General features: G+C 48.3%; 1 pseudogene; it reads left to right on the top strand.

The window, feature by feature from the left end:
* Positions 1 to 2018: 2018 nt before the first annotated feature.
* On the top strand, positions 2019 to 2135 carry LOC136637370 (5S ribosomal RNA; annotated as a pseudogene).
* The last annotated feature ends 23096 nt before the right edge of the window (positions 2136 to 25231 follow it).

Below are 25231 nucleotides of genomic sequence, written 5' to 3'. Positions count from 1 at the left end.
CAGAGGCCAGGGTTTCCCACTTGTTGAGGTCCATCCCTAAGGCCTTCAGATCCCTCTTGCAGATGTCCTTGTATCACAGCTGTGGTCTACCTGTAGGGCGCTTTCCTTGCACGAGTTCTACATAGAGGAGATCCTTTGGGATCCAGCCATCATCCATTCTCACAACATGACCGAGCCAATGCAGGCGTCTCTGTTTCAGCAGTGAATACATGCTAGGGATTCCAGCACGTTCCAGGACTGTGTTGTTAGGAACTTTGTCCTGCCAGGTGATGCCGAGGATGCGTCGGAGGCAGCGCATGTGGAAAGCGCTCAGTTTCCTCTCCTGTTGTGAGCGAAGAGTCCATGACTCGCTGCAGTACAGAAGTGTACTCAGGACGCAAGCTCTGTAGACCTGGATCTTGGTATGTTCCGTCAGCTTCTTGTTGGACCAGACTCTCTTTGTGAGTCTGGAAAACGTGGTAGCTGCTTTACCGATGTGCTTGTTTAGCTCGGTATCGAGAGAAAGAATGTCGGAGATCGTTGAGCCAAGGTACACAAAGTCATGGACAACCTCCAGTTCATGTGCAGAGATTGTAATGCAGGGAGGTGAGTCCACGTCCTGAACCATGACCTGTGTTTTCTTCAGGCTGATTGTCAGTCCAAAATCTTGTCAGGCCTTGCTAAAACGATCCATGAGCTGCTGGAGATCTTTGGCAGAGTGGGTAGTGACAGCTGCATCGTTGGCAAAGAGGAAGTCACGCAGACATTTCAGCTGGACTTTGGATTTTGCTCTCAGTCTGGAGAGGTTGAAGAGCTTTCCATCTGATCTGGTCCGGAGATAGATGCCTTCTGTTGCAGTTCCAAAGGCCTGCTTCAGCAGGACAGCGAATAAAATCCCAAACCTCTGCAATAATGACGATAAATCAGGCATCCATCTGCGGAAGGAGCAAACTTCCAGGAACGCCTGTCTTGAAGAGAAAGCTCCAGCTTGCCTTGCAAGAGGTACACAGGAGCAGTTCAGCAGCTTGTCAGCTGGCCTGGAACGGGAGTACAAAATCTTGGGCTAGACCCAACATTCCCCAAATTCTTGCGGAGCAGAGGTCTTAGACTCGATGTGACCTTGCAATGGTTTGCTAAGGCACAAGGGGGCAATGTGACTTTACTAAAACTCCTTATCCTGAGCACAGCCTGGTTAGAAAGCATCAGGGGACAGCAGAAACCTTCCTCCACATTGAAAAGCATCAAAAGCATGGCATTTATAGAGCTTTTGAAGCAATTTGCATGTGCTAGTGTGCCTTTGTGACAGTGACCTAGATCTGTGGTGGATCCACTTTTGGGTGCTGGGTGGAAAAGTCCTGCAAGGACCCACAAAGTGCACTCCCCTATGCATTGGAAAGTGTATGCATGGCCAACTACACCCCCCTCCCCGGTGCCAGGAGCTGTGTGGCAGATGGACCCAAGTCCTCTGCTATGCTGCCAACTGCAGCTACGGCAGTAGCAGTGGATTGTTGTTACCTTTTCCAGCAGAGCACCACCATCTCTGGGAAAGCTGACCAGACGGTGTGCAACAATTCTCCTTCACTGCCATCCACGTAGTAGCAACGCAAAGGAGGACTCTCCTCCACAGCTGCTGCGTGTTCCTGGCTGCTTCCTCATCTGCCTCCACACTGGGGCCTGGCTGGCTTACTGGGCAATGCTGGGAAGCAGCTGCAGTGGCAGATGGGAAGTCTCCCCATGGGCCCTGCCTTGACCTAGATAACGCACAAGTCGCAGGTGAGATGGGAAGTCTGTTTGCGAACTGTGCCACTTCTGACTGCAGGAGTGGGCACACATGGCCGAAGGCGCCTCTGAAAATAAATACAGTCAGCTCTCAATTTAACAGTCTAAAGGGGAGAAAGAGTTAATACCTAATGTCTGTTAAATGCAAATGCATTGAAATCAAAGGCGACATGCATACTCAAAGCACATATGACTAATTTTTAATGCAGCAGAACACGTCTTCTTTCCGGAGCCTCTTAAATCGAGGTCTGTTAAGCCAAGCCAGCACCTGTTACCCTGCACATGCCTGATCTCGTCTGATCTCGGAAGCTAAGCAGGGTCAGGCCTGGTTAGTACTTGGATGGGAGACCGCCTGGGAATACCGGGTGCTGTAGGCTTCTACCATGATCTGGGAAGCTAAGCAGGGTCAGGCCTGGTTAGTACTTGGATGGGAGACCGCCTGGGAATACTGGGTGCTGAAGGCTTATACCATAGTCTTTCAAGACTGAAGGTTGCCAACCATTAAGCCAAGAGTACAGTGTAAATGCCAACACACTGACGATAGAGCCAAGCTTCTCCCTGAGACACTTGCATTCTCCATGAGTGGATCTGGAGGAGCAGTTGGCCAGGCAGTTTGAGCTGGCAAAGCCCAGTGTGGTGGCATAGCTGGAGGGGGGTGGAGCACTCAGCCTGGCAGGGAGGTGGGTGAGCGGCCCCTCCCTTCGGAGCCATTCCCGGTGGGGGGGGGGGCAAAATGGAGCCATGCTATGCCTCCGGCCCAGTGACCATTTTCTCACCTCCTTGTGATAACCCGGCCAGCAGTGGTGCCTCTCTTTTGACTTTGTTTCCCTGGTTCTGTTGCTGAGTGTCATGTGAGCGATGTACACCCAATGGCATCATCGCTGCCATAATGAATGAGAGGCGTGGCAGGAGTCTGAGGCTCAAACGTCAGGCCATGTTAGAGGCATAGTTTTGTCACTGTGAAATGGCCACGAAGGAGGGGAAGCTGCTCAGGATTGAGATCGCCACAAGTGGGGAGAAGGGATTTTACCTTCTCCCCTCATGCCATGGCCTCTACAAAAGTAGCCCCCTCCCAAGACAGAGAGCAGCAATCCTTTCTGGAGCTTCCTAACACCAAGCAGCATGCTGAAAGCTGTACCCCCTTACCTAATGATTTGCCAGCCTCTGCTCTTCCTAGCCTCCAGTGTCCTAGTTCCCTTGTCAAGAAGAGCAGGGGGGCTTCCAGCGACCACCCATTGATCTAGGGCAGGAGCACCCTTATTAATAATAATACTATATCTCTCCATAATACTGTATTCTAGACATCTAGGTTACAATCACTGCTTTTGAACTGACAATCTGCTTCCTAAATATGCTTGCTAACCAAATACAAATGACTTGAATTTTGTTTGTTCTCTTTTCAGGGATATTAATGTGGACAAAAACAAATCCAGTAAATTCCACAGAAATTGCCTTGTTCTTCCTACTCTTGGGGCTATTCATGTAATACCCACCAGTTCTCCTTCCCATTTACCAAAAGAGGAAGAGATTGTGCTGGAGAAATCCTTTGCAAAAGGGCAGCCAGTTTCCCTTGAGGAGTTTTAGAGATGTCTCCGTGATAAATGAAAAGACGACACTTTCAAGCTCTTGGCACGCAAGGCCTATCTGCCGTTCCATCAAGGGACCCAAGAACTTGGAAGATCCAGTTGCTTGTTTTGAATGCAGCCCTGTCCTGTCGCTTTTTGTTGGGGACACAAGAAGTGGATAGGTGTTGCTCCTGCCTCTGAGCCTTAGTTGTCACTGCCCAGGTGGGTCCCCTCTCCATCCTGCCCACCCACAGTCGGGCAACAGTTTCTCAGACCAGACTCACTCCAGAAAGGAGGGTTTGCCAGTGCAGAAGTGGGGAACTGTGGAAATGCTCTGGCAGCCTTGGACGTCATTTGAGGAAGTCAGATGGTATAATTGAAGCAATCAATCTCTTCTTCAGCTCTGTAAGGGAGCTGAAGGCACTGCTAAATTCATTTCCATCACTGGTTGCCAAACCCATTCTCATCATTATTCTTCGCCATTGCTTTACCCGTTTGATGATGGATGCAAACTGCATTCTTTCAGGACCGTGTTTTCTCTTTCTCAGATGAAATTGAGAGGTTTTCATCTTCATGTTCATGGGTGTCATTTTTAAGTATTCTTTTAAAAATTATTAATACAGTATTCTGATCTCTGTATAAAGGATAGAAAAATGTCTATAAAGCATCTGCCACTAATAACAAAAGATATACACCATAGCAACCTAGCCCAAACCTTTACGGTGCTCCACGCATGCTTTGTTTGCACTGACCCTATAAATAAAATTGGAAGTCCTACACTTCAGGGTTTGATAAGAGTGCTCAAGAAGCACAGTAAAGAGGGGAGTGCTCCTTGCTCAAGCAAGCAGAAAACAGATAATTACAGCTTGAAGGGAGGTGGTTAGAATTGGGCTCTGTCAGAATGCCAGATGCAGGGGAGGGCACCAGGATGCAGGTCTTTTGTTATCTGGTCTGCTCCCTGGGGCATTTGGTGGGCTGCTGTGAGATACAGGAAGCTGGACTAGATGGGCCTATGGCCTGATCCAGCGGGGCTGTTCTTATGTGGTGGTAGGTAGCAGGGGCAGCAGCGACAGCAGACTCAGGGTGAAAGTTACCCTGAATTCATCCCCTTCTTGAATCCCCCTTCATCCCTTTACAATCTGCCATTTATGCAACATGCATCAGCTGGCCTCATTTACAGACTTCATGGGTTCTACCCACATATTTGTGTGTGTGTGTGTGTGTGTGTGTGTGTGTATATATATATATATATATATATATATATATATATATATATATATATATATATATATATAGACTTACAGTTGAAAGTAACAGAGCAACCAGGAAATGGACTAATTCAATTTTGTTACCAATTACAAGCAAAAATTGAATTCGCTTGTGGGCTGAGATCTTTTGTGTCATTTTTGGTCTGCAGCTAACGAACTCCTGAAAACAGAAGCGGCGTAAAGAACCTCCAACAACCAGGCTGCTGGGTGGATCAGAGCAATACATTAGTCGAAGATCAAACAAGGGCAATAAATCTCCTGCTGCAGCCCCTCATTACGCTTGATAATTTGAAAGTGCCTCTTGGGCATTAAACAGTTCATTATTGGAGGGGGAGGGGGATGAAGGGAGCAAACACAGGCAAGAAAGGAGAGCAGTTCTTTTAATTGATATTTAAACCCTGACAAATTGATGCAACAAGCTACAGCTGGGTGAAAAATCAATTGGGTTTCATGAATGGTGGCCGCAGCAGTGTAAAGCCACTGCAAGAACATCAGAGTTGCACTTGGGGTTCCTCAACATAAACAAAGAGCCTAAAGATAGCCTGCTTCCAGTTATCCATGCCCTGGCGTCCTCCATGTTTGACTACTGTAATGCACTCTGTATGGGGATGCCTTTGAAGACTGTTTGGAAGTGGTAGTTTGTTCATGTTGTTGGCAACCTTCAGTCTCGAAAGACTATGGTATCGTGCTCTGAATGGTGGTTCTGGAATAGCGTCTAGTGTGGCTGAAAAGGCCAATCCGGGAGTGACAATCCCTTCCACACTGGGAGCAAGTGCAGTCTGTCCCTGGTCTGTCTCCCTGGCTATGGGCCTTCCTTCTTTGCCTCTTAGCCTCAGACTGTTGGCCAAGTGTCTCTTCAAACTGGGAAAGGCCATGCTGCACAGCCTGCCTCCAAGCGGGCCGCTCAGAGGCCAGGGTTTCCCACCTGTTGAGGTCCACTCCTAAGGCCTTCAGATTCCTCTTGCGGATGTCCTTGTATCGCAGCTGTGGTCTACCTGTAGGGCGCTTTCCTTGCACGAGTTCTCCGTAGAGGAGATCCTTTGGGATTCGGCCATCATCCATTCTCACAACATGACCGAGCCAACTGTTTCAGCAGTGCATACATGCTAAGGATTCCAGCTTGTTCCAGGACTGTGTTGTTTGGAACTTTGTCCTGCCAGGTGATGCCGAGGATGCGTCGGAGGCAGTGCATGTGGAAAGCATTCAAACTACAACTATTAGGGTACAAAAGGGGACTATTGTGAACTCTTGGAAGTGTTTATAGAGCTCCTTGGCTTCCATTCTGTTTCCATGCACCATTCCAAGCGCTAATGTTTACCTTTTAGGCCAGTGATTTTCAACATTTTTCTTCTCATGGCACACTGACCTCTACCAGCAGAGCCAGCGGAGGAAGAGGAACAGACCATTGTTCTGTGCCACTGTTCAACCACTGTGCTCCAAACGTCTGTGGCACACCTGCAGACCTTTTGCAGCACACCAACGTGCCGCAGCACACACTCCAGCACACTGATAACCAGGGACCACCTGGGTGCCAGTTTTGCCTACTCCCACATCAATTTGCCCATGCACTGAGATCAACTTTGAAGGCTCTCCTGCAAGGGCCCCCACTATCTAAGATAAGCCAGGAGACAATTGACAGGGTAGTGGTAGCCAATTACTTCTCCTGTTTTTTCAGGTGAGGAACACTGAGGTTGAGGAAGAAGCAAACAAAGCAAGGCCAGCAAATTGTGGATGTAAGTTTGCTACTACTGAAATGTTGGAGATCACCTGCAAGTTACCCTAGACACCTAGAACTAGACACCCCTGGGGCAGATAGAAGTGAGCAGGAAGGGCCCATGATTCCTCTCAAGGTGAGACAGTTTCACACAAGACCTGCAGTCTTTGAGCAACAACAGAAACATAGTAGCTATCTCTGGGTGGGTGGGAGCTCTGAGCACCCTGCACAGGGAGGGAAAAGCTCAATTGCCACAGCACACGTTTTTCTAGCGTGCCTTGCAGCTTGTTGATCTTCAGAAGCATCTCAATGCAGGAGTGGCACGAAGGGGCAGGAGCGGCCCCCTTGAGCAGTTTCACAACCGGTCTGGATCCCTCCACTCCACCTCCAGCCCTGTTGTTTGCTTGAAGGAGTCCAACTCAAAGGTTGTTATCGCTTGTCAGGTGATCGTGCTTTGGGGTAGCCGTTCTGTTGATCTAGATGTTTTATAAATATATAAAAAGCAGCCGGCCTTTGACCCTCTCCCAGTTTGCAGACCTTGTGTATGTGTGACAGTTTCGGAGAAGCCACCTATAAGGTGGCTGATCTAATCCTGTATGTAGTCATGATAGTGAGGTACCAGCCCAATCCATGATCAGGCAGGAAGCCTCCGGAGCCCTGTGTATATTGCTCTCAGCTTTCTAAAGCAAGAGAGTGTAAAAGTAAAAGAGATAAAATAAAAAGAGAGAGAGAGCAAAAGTAAAAGGTGTAAAAACAGAGGTGTAAAAACAGAAGGTGCAAATAACAGACAGGCCTGGATTATTGGATGAACTGAGTATGCTATTCAAGTACGGAATCAGAGAGTTTGGAGCCCAAGACTGTGACATATTCAATTTTTTATTATTATTTTAAAGCGGGGGGGGGGGGAACAAGGAATATAATTAAAAAGTCAAAGCTCAATATCCAGTTCAGTCTCACTAAGGAATAAGGAAGTGATGTCCTTTCCATATTAAAGCATACTCTTTAGGGGCAGACGTTTGTCTATAGGGGCAGACCAACAGCTCCTTGGTTCCCAAACTGTAAGCCGTGGCTCCCCGGGGAGCCACGGTAATCAGCCAGGGGAGCAGCAGAGTCCTTGTGAAAAACCCGCCACCCTATACAATATCTAGGATTGTAGCCCTAATGGAGAGCTGCAGCCAAAGGCCCAGTAGGTCAACGAAGCTGCCATTTGAAAAAGTTTGGGAACCATTACCTTATAGTTTCAGTCATTTTATATTCAGGAATCTTTCTCGTATATCAATATTGAAGGTAACCTTTCACCTGTATCCATAACGAATAGAATATTTTCTGAATTACATATTAATCAACAGAGTAAGAAGAAAGAGAAGAAAAATTGCCGTATCATTGTTATCCAGGGAAGATACAAGCCACATCCCATGAACTCAGACTAAACACAGAAATCAGCAACAACTGCCAGTTGTACAGAACTGACAATAATACTGGGACAAGCATTCACCAGGATCACCCATTTAGTATTATATAATATTTATGTCTAAGATATTAGACTGTCAGTGCAATCCTAGTTATATCTACTCAGAAGCAGGCCCCACTACATTTAATGGGACTTGTCCCAGGTAAGTGTGCATAGGATTGCCACCTCAGTCAATTCTTTAGTTTTGTTTTTGTCAATTCTGCACTTACATGCCATATTTTCTCAACTCCCATCTCTCAAGAGTAAAAGATAAATGTGAAACTGCCGAGTCTCAGAGGGTGAGATGGAGCTACAGAAAAGGCTCATCAGGACGCAGATGAACCTGCCCAAGAGCTCCACTCACCACGTCTTCCTTCAGGTCTTCCTTCATACATTGGGTCCCCCTTCCCACTCCAACCTCCACAGTCAGGTGTACAATGGTTGGGTACTCATGGGAGTTCCTGTCCAGATGGGGCATCCAAGGTTTGGGACAGCCTCCATCACTAACCACTTTTAGAAAGGCCGTTCAGGGTGCAATCCAAACTGGCAGTTAGGCCAGCACTGCCCAGGAGTGTCACAAAAGTGCTGCAAAGCGCTTTTGCGCCACTCTGGAGGCAGTGAGGCTGGCGCACTTGTGCCAGCCTCCCTGCACTATTGCAGGCCCTGAGCTCAGCCAACACAGTGGTCTGTGGAGGGCAGGGAGAAGGTGGGAGGGTGATGTCAGATCCTAACCCTGTTCCCAGGCAACCAGGGCTAGCCCTGGGCTGCTCAGATTTGTGCCGCCAATTTTGGTGGCACAGAGCCGAGTAGCCCTATTGGGGCTGCAGTGGCTCTCCCTGGGGTAAAGGGAAGCTGTTCCTCTTGCCCTGGGCTGAGCCACTAAGCGCCTAAACCTTGCACTGGATAGAGCGCAGGTCCACTGGCATGCCTGCTCCAGCTCAAGTTAGGATTGCACTGCATATCTATTTATTGTAGCCCAACGGGCTTCTCTGATCTGTGTTTTAGGACCCAGTCCTTACTAACTTTCCCGCACTGATGCAGCCACAGTGCAGCCCCCAAGGTAAGAGAATAAATGTCACCTTACTTTGAGGAGGTCTCTGTGACTGCCCTTTCATCGTAGGATGCAGCTCATACCCCATTGGCACAGCTGCTCTGGGGCTGGGAAGTTACCGTAGTTAGGATTGGGCTGTTAAACACTTTTCAAACCACTGCCACTCTCACCTGGTTTGATCTGTTTTATGTTGCTGTGTAGACTATTTTCATTTCCTGTTTTGACACACATTATATATATTATATATAATATAATTATGATAATACACTGTTGTTACTATAATTATTATAATGCAGATGTGTCCTGAGAAAGATAGGAGGAGAACAACCAAGACAAAGGGTCAGGGACATATATCAGTATATGTCCACACACAACCGTATTGGCTTCTGCCTTTCCATTGGACCATTCCAGCGACGTGGAGAGGGAGGATTTGCTGCATGGGTAACAGCCTATCTGCATGATAGGTTGTTCTTTACCTGGGTACCTTCTTTACCCAGGCTTCGCGCACTGGAGAGGACACTCCAACTTCGCCATAAGAACATAAGAACATAAGAACAGCCCCACTGGATCAGGCCATAGGCCCATCTAGTCCAGCTTCCTGTATCTCACAGCGGCCCACCAAATGCCCCAGGGAGCACACCAGATAACAAGAGACCTCATCCTGGTGCTCTCCCCTACATCTGGCATTCTGACTTAACCCATTCCTAAAATCAGGAGGTTGCGCATACACATCATGGCTTGTACCCCATAATGGATTTTTCCTCCAGAAACTCATCCAATCCCCTTTTAAAGGCGTCTAGGCTAGACGCCAGCACCACATCCTGTGGCAAGGAATTCCACAGACCGACCACGCGCTGAGTAAAGAAATATTTTCTTTTGTCTGTCCTAACCCGCCCAACACTCAATTTTAGTGGATGTCCCCTGGTTCTGGTATTATGTGAGAGTGTAAAGAGCATCTCCCTATCCACTCTGTCCATTCCCTGCATAATTTTGTATGTCTCAATCATGTCCCCCCTCAAGCGTCTCTTTTCTAGGCTGAAGAGGCCCAAACGCCGTAGCCTTTCCTCATAAGGAAGGTGCCCCAGCCCCGTAATCATCTTAGTCGCTCTCTTTTGCACCTTTTCCATTTCCAATGGAAATACGCCATACGGCATACGGCACAACACGGGAAGCAGCAGTTTACCGGTTATAAGTCTTTGCTCGATTGGCGTAGAGTATGACACCAGGGACTGCTTCTGACAGTGGGAGAGATCATTGCATCTCATTGGGCAGCTACGCCCGCCTTAAGCTGGGCAGTCCCCAGCCAGTAAGGTGTTGCCTCGCCACGGTCCGTTAACCTCATGGGGTGCGTGGGGTTTAGGGTAAAAACCGACAAGTGGATCGACAACTCTGCACCATGCAACAGAAAACAGAAAACTCCTGCCCTAAAGCTGGGCACCTGGAACGTAAGGACAATGACACCTGGCTTCTCTGACTTCTTCTTTTCAGCCACACTACACGCTGTTCCAGAACCACCATTCAGAGCGCAATACCATAGTCTTTCGAGACTGAAGGTTGCCAACAAACAATACATGTTTACTCAGAAGTAAGTCCAGCTGCTTTATGTTGCACATTACCAGTACTAGGGAATCAGCCAGTGCTCAAATTACAGAGGAACCGGAACCCCCAACACCTTTTGAGACATCTCCTTTAGCCATTGTTTTAGAAGATTAGAGTGTGTGATAATTTGGCTAAAATGGGGGGTGGGTGGGAATTGTGGTTTCATTTAGAGTCTTCTAGCTTTCCTCCCATGATCTGAGAACATTGCGTCCTCCTCTGCTGTGCCTCTTTGAGATTGTGGCAGGGATCTTGCTTTGGGGCAGGGACCTTCCTTCTTAGTCCATACAAAATGTGCTACAAAATGCACACACAAAACGGAATGGTGATACGTTAATTGCAGTAATGGCAGACAGAGCACCATTAAACTCAGTGGGACTGACTTCTGAGTGAACACGTTTAGGAGCGCATGGTAAAGCTGGGTCACAGATTGCACTTTGGGGTTCTGAGGATGCAAAGATTGGAGACCATTGTCTTACTAGAATTGAGTTATGCCTAGACTGGGAGATCTTGAATTTGCACTCTTTCTTGCAAAAATTAAACAAGCTGGCGGGCCACAGGATCCAATTAAAGAATAGATCCAGGCAGACGTCAGTCCTCCTCTTCTTCTTGCTCCTCCCACCCCAATTTGGCCTTATGTCAGGCTGCCCTGTCCAGTTGTGATGGTGCTACACACTTTCTTTCCCAGCAGGCAGTGGTGAAACAGTATTTCTACCCAATCCTCTCCCTACACACTGATTTCAAGAAAACCTTGAATAAGTCACTTATTAGCATTCTATATTCTAAAGGTTAAAAGGCCAGGATTTCATGAGTAATTTTTCTCCACTGAATCACTGTCCAAGTTCCTTATTGGATGTTTACTGCAGCCAGAATTGACAGAGAAAATGACTCGGATAGACTCAAAAATGGGAAGGAAATGCAGGTTCATAATAGACAGGTCATCAAAGGTCTCCTGTTTCATAGGAAGGAAGCTGTCTTTGGATTACGCCAGCTATAAAAAATTATTAAAACTGGAGCGAGACAGGAAACTGATAATTTGATTTATCATTTTAATGGCTACGATTCATGAATAAATAATAGGACGGGTTATGTTATCTCTTGTAAAATAAAAGAAGGCCAGGGAGGAGGTGAGGGAGAAACCCATTTCTCTAATGAATGGCAACAGGAATGACATTTCGAGTCTTGTTTGACACATTTCATCTGTTTAAAAAGGTGAAGGGAACAATGGCTTCATTCTCATTATTTAGTAGCTCTTGTCTCCGTTTTATTTCTAAAAGTCTAAAAAGCTTAACTAAAAGCTATTCACCTCCCATTAGCTTTACAGCCAGGAAAGAACAAGAGGATTGATCATCAGGTCATCAATAAACCTAGCCAGAGAACTGACTAAAAGCTTCCTTTAGCCTCCTTCCTACATCTCTCTCCCCCACCCGACCACCCCCAGGGCATGTTTTGCAAAACCGAGTGACTCCCCCTTCTTAAATTATTGAAGAGCAGGTCGGCTTTACAGTAAGGTCAGGCATGGATGCATCGGGCAGGGCTGGCTCCTTTGAACTGGAAATGGGAGGAGCTGCTTAGTTAAAGAAGCACATTAGAGATTATTTGGTCTTAGAAATTAACAGTTCTTAGAGAGATGTACGTTTCCCTGTAAGTGTGTGTGCAGGTGACTGTGAATCAGGGATGTGTGATAGGTGGGGAAGCAGGGGAGGCAGAAACGCCCCGCCAGAGTCCTTCACTGTGGGAGGTGTGCAAGCAGGGTTCAAGTTCCTGCAGGTAGCCTGGCTCATGCCCTGTTACCTCACCTTTGGGGTGGGGGCCAAAAGAGCCCCGTATCCGATGGGGCTGCCCCAGGGCTGGCTGTGCTACCCAGGCTCTCTTTCCCTCCGAGCTACCCTGGTGGGGCTAAGGGGAAGCCTAGCAGCTGCCAGGCTGGATCTGTTCCGGGCCCAGATCCAGCCTTCTGAGGTTGGGACTTTTTTGGCCCCACTCCCCTAGAAAAGATGAAGCCCGTGGAATTTATTTAACCATTTGTATTCCACTTTTTGCTCCTTAACGTGCTGGAATCCCTAGCATGTATTCACTGCTGAAACAGAGACGCCTGCGTTGGCTTGGTCATGTCGTGAGAATGGATGATGGCCGGATCCCAAAGGATCTCCTCTATGGAGAACTCGTGCAAGGAAAGCGCCCTACAGGTAGACCACAGCTGCGATACAAGGACATCTGCAAGAGGGATCTGAAGGCCTTAGGGATGGACCTCAACAAGTGGGAAACCCTGGCCTCTGAGCGGCCCGCTTGGAGGCAGGCTGTGCAGCATGGCCTTTCCCAGTTTGAAGAGACACTTTGCCAACAGTCTGAGGCTAAGAGGCAAAGAAGGAAGGCCCATAGCCAGGGAGACAGACCAGGGACAGACTGCACTTGCTCCCGGTGTGGAAGGGATTGTCACTCCCGGATTGGCCTTTTCAGCCACACTAGACGCTGTGCCAGAACCACCTTTCAGAGCGCGATACCATAGTCTTTCGAGACTGAAGGTTGCCAATACAATTTTGCTCCTCAAGGCTCTGTTGTTGTGATCCCACGGACCACAGCACGCCAGGCCCCCCTGTCTACCACTAACTTCCAGAGTGTGTCCATGTTCATTGCTTCTGTGACACTATCTAACCATCTCATCCTCTGCTGTCCCCTTCTCATTTTGCCTTCAATTTTTCCCAGCATCAGGGTTTTTTCTAAGGAGTTCTCCCTTCTCATGAGATGACCAAAGCTTCAGCTTCAGCACCTGTCCTTCCAATGAACAGTCAGGGTTGATTTCCTGTAGGATTGTCTAAATTGATCTCCTTGCAGTCCAGGGGACTCTCAAAAGTCTTCTCCAACACCATTATTCGAAAGCATCTATTCTTCGGCGCTCAGCCCTCCTTATGATCCAGCTCTCGCAGCCATACATTACAACTGGGAAAACTGTAGCTCTGACTATATAGGGACATTTGTCAACACGGTGTCAAGGCTATATGGACCTTGACATGGTGTTAAGTCTCCACAGGGCAACTAACAACATCCTAAACACCATATTGCAAATGCATTTCATAATCAAAACACAATCAAATAAACTTCAGAACACCTCCGGAGATGGGCAGAGCAAAATCCAGTAAAAGCCAAAAATTCCAGGAGTCCAAAGACACGCTGCCTGGAGATCAGGGCTAGCCTGCAGATGAGACCAGGCAAAGCAGCCACTTTGAATAGCAGAGTGACTGGGCACAGATTAGGAGGAGACTACCAAACCAAGGGCCCCTTCATTGATGGGGGAGGGCCCATGCAGGAAATCTTCCAGCTGAACAAATTCTGTGGGAGCTCTGCAAATGAGCAAACCTCCTCTATCTAGTTTCAAGTGCATTTTATCCATTGCAGCTGATTTGCTGACTGTGTCCTTTCCTAGAAAACAGGGATCTCGCTGCCGCCATTCATGCATTTGTAACCTCAGTGATTGATTACCGTAATGCACTCTATGTGGGATTGCCCTTGAAACAATCCGATGCTCCAGCCGCTGCCCATCTTATGGCACATGTGGGGCCATGGGAACGTACTTGATTTATGTTGCTGCAATTGCACTGGTTATCGGTTAGCGTCCAAACCCAGTGGGGCTGATGACCTACAAAGCCCTATAAAAACGAACTGTTAAGACTGCTGGGCACTAGTGACCTGTCTGCTAATTAAAATCAAATGATGTTACCAGATGCCCCTTGTTGCACTTGGTTGCAGTTTGTCCCACTGACCCAGTAAATGGCTAGGCCAGGAGTGTCAGCCGTAAGGCCCGTGGGCTGAATGTGGCCCTTGGAATCAATGTATCCAGCCCCCATTGGGGCTCTCCCAGTGTGATAATTGGGCTCTCTCAAATCTTGAGAATATGAACAAGATTTGAACATTTGCAGCTAATGAGCTTCTATGGGAGCTTCTATGGGAATAAAGTGCTCATTTCTGGCCATCTTCAGCTTAATGTTGTCACTTCTGGCCCTCAGCAAGCACAAGGAATTCTAACATTGGCCCTCTATAGGAAATGAGTTTGACACCCCTGGGCTAGACCTGCATCTGATCACATTGAAATGGAAGAATCTTGTTTCGTCTGCTGTTCTCCGCCTAATGGGCGTCCAGTATGGTCCCAGTTGTCCTTCCAAAGGAAAAATGCTTTATTATAATCCCGTTTTTAAAACGGACATGAAGGGCACTGTTGTCTTCGATGGCTCCACATCAGACCCCTTTGACATCCAAAGCAGAGTGAAGCAGGGCTGTGTTCTTGCGCCAACCTTGTTTGGGATTTTCTTCGCTGTCCTGCAGAAGCAGGCCTTTGGAACTGCAACAGAAGGCATCTATCTCCAGACCAGATCAGACGGAAAGCTCTTCAACCTCTCCAGACTGAGAGCAAAGTCCAAAGTCCAGCTGAAATGTCTGCGTGACTTCCTCTTTGCCGACGATGCAGCTGTCACTACCCACTCTGCCAAAGATCTCCAGCAGCTCATGGATTGTTTTAGCAAGGCCTGCCAAGATTTTGGACTGACAATCAGCCTGAAGAAAACACAGGTCATGGTTCAGGATGTGGACACACCTCCCTGCATTACAATCTCTGCGTATGAACTGGAGGTTGTCCCTGACTTTGTGTACCTTGGCTCAATGATCTCTGACACTCTTTCTCTCGATACCGAGCTAAACAAGCGCATTGGTAAAGCAGCTACCACGTTTTCCAGACTCACAGAGAGAGTCTGGTCCAACAAGAAGCTGACGGAACATACCAAGATCCAGATCTACAGAGCTTGTGTCCTGAGTACACTTCTGTACTGCAGCGAGTCATGGACTCTTCACTCACAACAGGAGAGGAAACTGAACGCTTTCCACATGCGCTGCCTCCGACGCATCCTCAGCATCACCTGGCAGGACAAAGTTCCAAACAACACAGTCCTCAGGCGAGCTAGAATCCCTAGCATGTATGCACTGCTGAAACAGAGACGCCTGCGTTGGCTTGGTCATGTTGTGAGAATGGATGATGGCCGGATCCCAAAGGATCTCCTCTATGGAGAACTCGTGCAAGGAAAGCGCCCTACAGGTAGACCACAGCTGCGATACAAGGACATCTGCAACAGGGATCTGAAGGCCGTAGGAGTGGACCTCAACAAGTGGGAAACCCTGGCCTCTGAGCGGCCCACTTGGAGGCAGGCTGTGCAGCATGGCCTTTCCCAGTTTGAAGAGACACTTGGCCAACAGACTGAGGCTAAGAGGCAAAGAAGGAAGGCCCACAGCCAGGGAGACAGACCAGGGACAGACTGCACTTGCTCTCGGTGTGGAAGGGATTGTCACTCCCGAATTGGCCTTTTCAGCCACACTAGACGCTGTTCTAGAACCACCTTTCAGAGCGCGATACCAGAGTCTTTCGAGACTGAAGGTTGCCAACAACATTTTAAAACGAGATATCCAGTTGGTTTTTTGCTTCTGTTTAAAACATTTGCTGCTTCGTCTCTGACATTTTTCGTAATTGCTCCAAGAGAGAAAGTTTACAGAATCCCACATGGGCTTCTTTCTCTGCTCTGTACCAGGGACGTGCAGTGGGTGGGAGGTGGCAGGAGTCCTTCGAAAAGCGCCGCTGCCCTGTGAGGTGCTCAAGCACATTCAACCCATGTGCTGTGCCGCTCTGTGGGGTGCTGCATGTGGGTTGATTGTGCTTGTGCACCTCACAGGGCGGCGGTACTTTCCAAAGGACTCTGGCGGGGAGGCTCTTCCTTACCTGCCTCCCCACCAACTGCATGTCCCTCTTCTGTACAGGATTCCACGTGGCCCTTTGTTTGCATGCAAACTTGCTTGGGGGAAAAAGGTCTCCTGTTGCAATCTGGGGTACTTCTTGTTTTTAGAAGGTCGTCTCATACAGGTGAGGTTCCCTGGCTTTTGCCTGTGGTTGCTTATTTGTGCCACATGTTTTTGGTTTCCTCTTGTAGAACTGGAACTGTCTGGTCTTCCCCACCATAGACAGCTATAGAACTGGTGACTGTTTTGGAAGCTAAACAGACGCCTTGTGCTCTTCGAGGACAGGGAGCATACTTGTATTGTTTTGCTAGGATTAGATTGTCCAGCAACGAGGATAATGGGAAGGGGATGGACAGGAAACACAATTGAAACAGGACCCTTTTATGCCTGATTGAAACCAGGGTGATAACTAGCTGCAGGTAGGTAAGCACACATCTTGATCTAATTGTGTAAAGGCACTTGTAAGGCCAACACTGTAGGGTTAAACTAGTGCAATAGTTATTTGCTTTCCCCAGGAAACCCTGGGAACTGTCGTTCTTAATGGAGGTCAAAGGATTTGTTGTCACTGCACAACTGTCTCAACATAGCTTTTATTAGCCATTGCAGGTGGTTTCTGGGCTCAGGGCAAAGCGCTAGTTTTGGTTTTTAAAGGCCTAAATGGCCTAGGACCACAGTACCTCAAGAAAGGCCAGTGACAGGACCATTGCATACTGGACAAGTGTGACCCTGCCAAATGCATCCCTGGACATTTGCACCCATTTTTTTTACTTCCCTTAAATTTGTGTCCCAATACATGTATATTTATATTAGATGTATTTTTTTTTTAAACCCAGAGGTAGGGTTAGACTGGAATAAAGGCACAATCCTACCCTGCGCTGGAACAGACAAGCCAAGAAGCTTGTGCTGTATCCAGCGCAGGATAGGGACTCAAAGCGGCTCAGCCAGAGGCAAGGGAAATTTCCTGAGGTGGCACACGTTTGAAGAGAGTGGAGCCGCTTGAAGCCATTCTGATCTCCCGCTCCTCACCTGCTCTCCCCCCGCCCAGAAACACCTCCCTCCTGCATCTTTCCTGCCCACACCAGAGGCTTGTGTCAGCCCAACTGGGATGATGCAAGGCTCACGGAGTAGTCCTCACTGGATTCAGCCTCCATGTGCCAGTGCAGCTCCGTGCGCCGACACAGCTTACTCCCGAGGAGGCGCAAACATGCTTTATGGCACATTTGCGACCCTCTTGGGCCCTCTGGGTTGCGCCCTAAGAGGCTTAGCATATATAACATGGGTTTTGTTGCCCATTTATAGTTCGTTGCCCAGCTATAGTGGGAAGCACCTAACCGGGATGCAAAAATCTGGATGCAATTGTCCAGGGATGTCAATGACTGGGATGCATTTGACTGGGACACAATAATTTAGGATGCAAATACCCTAGTACCAGAATGGCCGCCCCAAACACTGCAACATTGTGCTGTTCCAAGCCCTCTCTCTGTAAAAGGCATGGTGGGTTGGCTACCTTAGTGATGTGTTTTAGACTACAGTAATCTTTTTAATTGATGCATTATATATTGTTGTTTTTTCATGGCATGTTCAATATTATTACAACAATATGTTTTTACTGAATAGTGTGTGCGCCATGTTGATCGCCATGATTAGAAATACAAATATTGGAAACAAACAACTAAACCACCAGATCATTTTCCAATGACTGTCTATGGAATTTTCACCATTGAGAAGGAGAGATGGAGTAATTCCCTTATGGGCCTTCACTGAGCAAAATAGCCAAGGCAGGCCGAAGGAGGTAAGAACCTCTCTCAATGTGCTTCCTGCAGCCACCACTTCAGTTGCCCTCATGGATGGCCGATTCCCTGGAGATGAGTTCAGGCTACAACCCACCATGCAAAGCTAGAAGACTGAACAGAAATCCTCTGTATAGATCAGGTCTTGAATAAAATATATATATTTTTAAGCACCTTCTGAAACTTGATGATACGTGAAACGCTTCCTACATGGTTTTTTCCTCTTTCAGTTTTGGGACACCCTTCCTCCCCCATGCTGATTTCCCAATTTAACTTCCCCCTTGAAGCTTCTGTTGGCAATGGAGCACTTCTATGGATTATGGCTACAGCAGTTTAAGAAGACAATTAAATTGGGGCTGCAGCAAAGGGGAGAAATATTCCCATCATGCCACAGCTCTGATACAAATTGGGCACCTCTGTGGCTGCAACTGAAAAATGATGGAACACTCTTGTAATGTTCAGTCTGTCCTTCAGTGTGTATACTGTAGATCTACTCACCATAGCCTCAGTCCATTCTTCCTGCCCATTATTTGAAAAAAGTTATAAACACAGTCACCAACAGCTCCAACAGCTCTAACTTAATGAACAAATAAATGGGGGACAGATGGCATAGAACTGTAGTTTCTGGAATATCTCTGATTTTCACTTTTTAGGGACAAACTGTCTTTGAACCAGGATGCTTCTTAGGTTTTTTCGAACGATGGAAGAGAGCTAAGGTTGTGAGATAGGCAGCCAATCCCAGTGGGCTCTTATGGTGGCGGATTTCATGGTTCAGCACCACCACTACGGGACAGTGGCTATAAGTGGCTGGAGGCTCCCTGTACTCCAGGATGACCTACCAGAGCACATAAGGTGGTGGAGGGGGTGGGCCAGGGGAGGAATGGGCCAAACTGGAGTTGGGGGGGGGAGCATCTTGGTGGTGACAGCAAATGTCAAGATCCTATCCCCAGCATGGACCCACCTCCAGGAGTCTCCTTGGACTTACAGGAGTAAAAGAGCTGGTGTTTGTCTGAGGAGACTCTTTGGAGGTCAGGCGACCTATGAACAAAAGTTTTTTACCTACCTCTGCCAGGTCTTCTGGTTACCCACTGCACTAGAGCATGCAGTATGTGCTCCATCGGCAGCACTGCATGCTCTGTGCTGGTGGAGGTGGAATTGGGGTGTCAAAGGCATAATGAAGAAACATAGAAGCAAAGAACTGGAAGGGGGTTGACTTTGGCCAGGCTTGTCGGAGCTGAGATTGGCTGAGTCGCTTTGCAGCAGAGTGACTCTTCCCCAGCAATCTGAAGGGAGGCCTGCCATGGTCAGCCTGATGCACACATGCCTACCTCCACAGCCGTACCCCTTTCAAAGCCACATTCACCACACCTTCCAATGCATGCACAAACTCAGCCTGCATGGCTCCTTCCTGCTGAGGCACTTGCTTTGGTGGCGGCGGCAGCAGCTGCAAAGCAACTTGGCTCTGCTCCGATGAAACTGGCTGAGTTGCTTTGGAGCTGCTGCTTTTCCTGAGTCCCACAGCCATCTTGGCTGGGCCTCACATGGCCGACTTGTGGCCTGGTATCCAGGGTGGACCGCTCGCTGCCCCTGCTTGCTGCGTCCCTGTCTTGTAGCTTAAGCTCATTAGATCTACTTTCTAGAGCAGAAGAGATCAAATTTTGCCCTCTTCCGTGATCACTGGGCTGGGGCACCTTCCTTATGAGGAAAGGCTACAGCATTTGGGCCTCTTCAGCCTAGAAAAGAGGTGCCTGAGGGGGGACATGATTGAGACTTACAAAATTATGCAGGGGAAGGATAGGGAGATGCTCTTTACACTCTCACATAACACCAGAACCAGGGGACATCCACTAAAATTGAGTTTTGGGAGGGTTAGGACAGACAAAAGAAAATATTTCTTTACTCAGTGTGTGGTTGGTCTGTGGAACTCCTTGCCACAGGATGTGGTGATGGCGTCTAGCCTAGACGCCCTTAAAAGAGGATTGGACAAGTTTCTGGAGGAAAAATCCATTACGGGTTACAAGCCATGATGTGTATGCGCAACCTCCTGATTTTAGAAATGGGCTATGTCAGAATGCCAATGCAAGGGAGGGCACCAGGATGAGGTCTCTTGTTATCTGGTGTGCTCCCTGGGGCATTTGGTGGGCCGCTGTGAGATACAGGAAGCTGGACTAGATGGGCCTATGGCCTGATCCAGTGGGGCTGTTCTTATGTTCTTATCTCTTCAGGTATTTGAAAGTGCTATCATGGCTCCCCTAAGACTTCTGCAGGCAAAATATATTGTGTTCCCTCAACCTTTCTTCATGGGACTTGTTTTCCAGAAGGTCTGATCGTTGCCCTTCTTTGAAACTGATACAGCTCAGCTGCATTTTTCTTATGTGTGGCATCTAGAATTCAACACATTACCCTTGATGAGGTCTGACTATGTTCATTGATGTTCACTATGATGCAGTGGAAGAAGGGGACACCAGCACACCTCCATAGTTAGAGGTGGCAGGGCTTCTGGGGAATGGGGAACATAAGGAAGGGCGGACAGACATGCGAGAAGGAAGGTGAAAGGGGAGAAGAAGCAAGAGGAAGTGAGCAGAGGGATGGTAAATGTCAGACAGCCAAGGGATCAGGGCAACAGGGAACCCAAGGAAAGGGTCCCTGAAGAGGGAGTTGAAGACAAAGAGGGAGGCAAAGAGGCTGGAGGCAGTGGGGTCGCTAGGGAGGTGTGGGCCATGCCAGGTGATACGCACAGGGGGAGGGGTGACACCACTACTTGCCAAAAATTTTAAAATTTTGGTATTTTTGAATAATACCATCAAGTTATATCAATGTTTAATTTTATGCAATGAAACAAACCACATTGAAATATCTCTATTCTATCAAAGGTTATAGCCAAAAAACCAGTGTGTGTGTGTGTGTGTGTGTGTGTGTGTGTGTGTGTGTGTGTGTGATGGTACATCACCATGCCCGCCACCTGGGGCGTTGCCCCTCTTACTGCATGGGAGGAGGTCATCATGGACCTCCTGCACTGGCTGGCCTCCTGCACAGCACTGCACAGCGCTGGCCTCCTGCACTGCAAACCCTAGTGATGCCACTGGCTGGAGATGTAGAGGGGAAAGAGAGGGAGCGTCCTGAGCCAATCTGTTGGAGCTGAGAGCCAGAGTCCTTCTCCAGCTATGGTTGGACAGCAGGCTGTGGTCACCGAGCTGTTGCTCACCTGCTGGGTCCCAGGGCAGCATGGAAGAGACAGTGGGAGGACCAGCAGATACTAGTAGTAATGGCACTGGTTGTGCCTAATGCACCATTAGAAACAGGCAGGGGTGCCATGGAGGGGCCAGTGCAGAACTTTGCCCAGGGCCCCCAGCAACTCGAAGTCCCCTGAAGGACAGACTGCCTCTGAGTACCAGGTGTAGGGAAGCAACAGCTGGAGAAAGCTGTTTGCCTAAGCACTCTGCTTCTGGGGCTTCCCAGAGCATGTTCTGCCACTGTGGGGAAACAGGATGCTTGACTAGATTGACATATAGTCTGATCCAGAGGAAGGGTGGTATCAAAAGCCTGGCCAGGTTGGGCCCGCTTGACTGATGTGGCCCCTGAATCCTCAGTCTTGGTAGCAGTGGTAATGTACACTGCGCAAGCAGGGGCCCCTGTACAAGACTTTGCCCCAGCAATGTGGCACCAACACAGTCCAGCAGGACTGCTCCTCAGTTCTTACGACAAGGCTGATTGCTGCCTGTGCAGAAAACTAGCAGCACCCACATGGCAGAAATGGCATCCATGGCATCTAACCAGTGAGCAGAGAACAAAATCCTTAACAGTATCTCTTTTAAAAGGTGACTATCACATCGCTGGCACTGGGTGGCTTCCCCAGCTGCTGGGGAATTCCCCTCTTTGAAAGGGCCTTAACCAGGACTTGCCCAATACCTAGTTTTGAATGTCAAATGCTGCCCCACTTTACCTGGTGATGTGCCAGCCGCTGGTCCTCCCACTTCCTGGATTTCACTTCCTGGATTTGAAGGGGCGGGCAGAGCAGAAAAGGAAGCGTGGAGAAGAGAGAGGCAAGCTAGAGTGTCTCTGGACCAGCACGCTCCTCTCCTCCCACCACCTCTTCTGCTCTAACTCCCTCTTCCTTTCCTGATCCAGAGAGTGCAAGGGGAGGCAAGTGGGCAGCCCTGCCTTTAACCGTGGCCATGGCTGCAGAAGTGGGAAGGGCTGGAGAGCCCATGTTTGTACCACACATTTGCCAATCCGGTGAGCTGTTTTGTCTGCTGAGATGGTAAAGCATAACTGAGAAATTGTTGGTGTCTGTCGCTGTTGTGGAAATAGATGCCCCAGGATGGAATGTGACAAAAATATGTAAACATTGTAGCAAGTTGTAAGATTTATCCCTTGACCTTTTGCTTTTAACCAGGCTGTCATGTTTTTCCCCTTGCTGTTGAAAACAATGTCTGGCTCCACACTAGCTGCTTTCTCGGGAACAGTGATCCTCCATTCACCTGGTTAGTACAGAGGACTCAGACACTGTCACGGCCAGCCAGGCTGCTGCAGCCCAGCATTGCCCACAGTGTCCTCCCTCTTTTGAAAGGGCTAGTGTGTGGTCACAGACTGTGCACAGAACTACAATGTCATCATGTCCAGTGTGGACTGAGGAAGCACTACTGACCAGATGCACCTGACGGGAGCAGCAACCCAGTAGAGGGGGGCACAAAGGTAAGTATTACAGACATGGCAACGTGCTGTATAAGTGGCCCCTCTCATTCACCCTCAGATCCAGTGCAACACAGTTGCCATCGCTGCCTGGAATGGCTCTGACAGCGAGTAGGTGGGGCTGCTTACACAGCATGTTGTGGTGCCTGCATTACTTACCATTGTGTTCCCCCCTCTAGCTATGCTACTGCAGCAGACAGCTGGTTCCAGAACTGGCAAGAGCTAACTTTCCTACATGCCTTGCCTTGCCTTGCCAGTCTGGCAATGTGTCTTGCTGCACTGTCCCTGCCCTACAGTTTTGCTTTTTAAAAACACCTTAATTTTCTCTTTGCAGTCAAGTGCAAGTAAACATACTAAAAATCATAGTTTAAATTTTTTTTCCTACAGTTATATCATTCAGAAACAAACAAGCAAAGAAAAAAATAAGGCACGATTTAAATATCACTGGCTGAGAGAAAAGGAGTGCAGGAAGCAACTAATTGAAGGGCCCATTTCAATAAAGGTCTCTCTCCATTTGGTGTGGTTTATAGCAGCTCCTGTTTTCCTGCAGCTGCTGATACTTTAATTAATCATTTCCTGAGCTAGGAAGGAAAGTAGCAATCCCAAAGACTCTCCCTCCTCGCTGAGAAGATGGGAAATATTGCAAATCCCACGAGAAGCGGGATGGTTTGGGAAAGATAGATCCTGCCCGGGAAGGAACCTCTTGCTGCCTGCATCTAGCTAAACTCCAAGCAGTGTCATTTCATTCTGCCCAACTGTGTCACCAGCCATACCACCCCCATAGCACTGAGGCAATTGCTCAGGCTTTTTTGAAAACAGAAGATTCTGACGCTTAATGCTTGTGCAGCCAACACATTCTGGAGAAGTGGAGGTGTGTGTGTGTGATTTGTCTTTTACTTTGCTGTTGATCTGACTTGGGAAGCATATTTGGATATCCATGACATTACACCAATACATGTTTTGAAGCAATAGCTGCAGTTATTATCTAGACCAGGGCTGGGCAAACTTTCAACTTTAAGGATCTTGGACCTTTAACAATTGTATAGAAAAGGGAATTTCGCAGGTGCAGCTTGTCATCTCACAGATGACATGCTGTACCTACTGAAATTCTCTCTCTTGCCTACCCCTGGTCTAGACCAGGACTCTCAAGCAGCAGGTTGGATCTGGGGTTTGGAAAAAGCCCCCCCCCCCCATGAGCTGTGCTTGCCATTCCACTGTGATGCTGCTTATTTTCCAACCTGATTTCTGCACAGGGATGCTCTGGGCAGTCATGTCTCCTCAGACTGGGCAATCGACATAGCCAAGAGCATCCCTGTGCAGAGATCAGATTGGAAAGTGGCACCATAGCAGAATGGTAAGTGCCAGTTGGGAGGACTTTTTTCAGACCCAGCAATCTCCAGTTTGGAGACCGCTGATCTAGATGGTGCTGTCAATGCACACAACACTTTACAGAGCTAATATAAAAACCAAAAACATGGCTTCTACTCTATAAGTTCCTTAGAGTTGCAATAAAGGCAATAGCAGGCACTCAGGGAATCCTCAGTTTAATAATAGGGTCCATGATGCATGGTCAGGGAAAGGAGCAGTGAGCCAGGGAAGAAGCAGCTCTGTACTGGAGTTTGTTCCCCTAGTTGACCAGTCCTCACGGCCCCAAGAGAGGCCTACTACTTTGCTCATGGGTCAAGTCCTCCTCATTGCAAGGCCAAGGTGCCAAGACATGGAAGTGCTTAGAGAGAGGCATAACAAAAGGCAGAGAAGAGAGCTCAGTGGCTAGCTTTTGGCTCATGCTCTCTAACCAGACTTGGCAGGGAAGGGATAACCTCCTCCTCTCTGGCTACGGCCAAAAGGGGCCCAAGGCTTGCCTCACCCTCCTTCACACCTGGATGATACCAGGTTGCTAGGCCTCAGAAAAAGAAACCTCCATACCATGCACAGCTAATACAGCATCTTTTTTTTTTAAATTTTAGGTCTGTAGTTTTGCAGAAAAGGAAGAGTGGCTCAGAGCTTGTGTAGTGTAGAAGGGGCTGGGGCACCTTCCTTATGAGGAAAGGCTACGGCATTTGGGCCTCTTCAGCCTAGAAAAGAGACGCCTGAGGAGGGACATGATTGAGACATACAAAATTATGCAGGGGATGGACAGAGTGGATAGGGAGATGCTCTTTACACTCTCACATAACACCAGAACCAGGGGACAGCCACTAAAATTGAGTGTTGGGAGAGTTAAAACAGACAAAACAAAATATTTATTTACTCAGCGTGTGGTTGGTCTGTGGAACTCTTTGCCACAGGATGTGGTGATGGCAACTGGCCTGGATGCCTTTAAAAGGGGATTGGACAAGTTTCTGGAGGAAAAATCCATTCCGGGGTACAAGCCATGATGTGTATGCGCAACCTCCTGATTTTAGAAATGGGTTATGTCAGAATGCCAGATGCAAGGGAGGGCACCAGGATGAGGTCTCTTGTTATCTGGTGTGCTCCCTGGGGCATTTGGTGGGCCGCTGTGAGATACAGGAAGCTGGACTAGATGGGCCTATGGCCTGATCCAGTGGGGCTGTTCTTATGTTCTTAGTGT

This window comes from Tiliqua scincoides, chromosome 1 (genome assembly GCF_035046505.1).
Source record: "Tiliqua scincoides isolate rTilSci1 chromosome 1, rTilSci1.hap2, whole genome shotgun sequence".
Classification (NCBI taxonomy): Eukaryota; Metazoa; Chordata; class Lepidosauria; order Squamata; family Scincidae; genus Tiliqua; species Tiliqua scincoides.
Note: the sequence above shows the minus strand (reverse complement) of the source record. Positions and strands in the feature narration are given on the sequence as shown.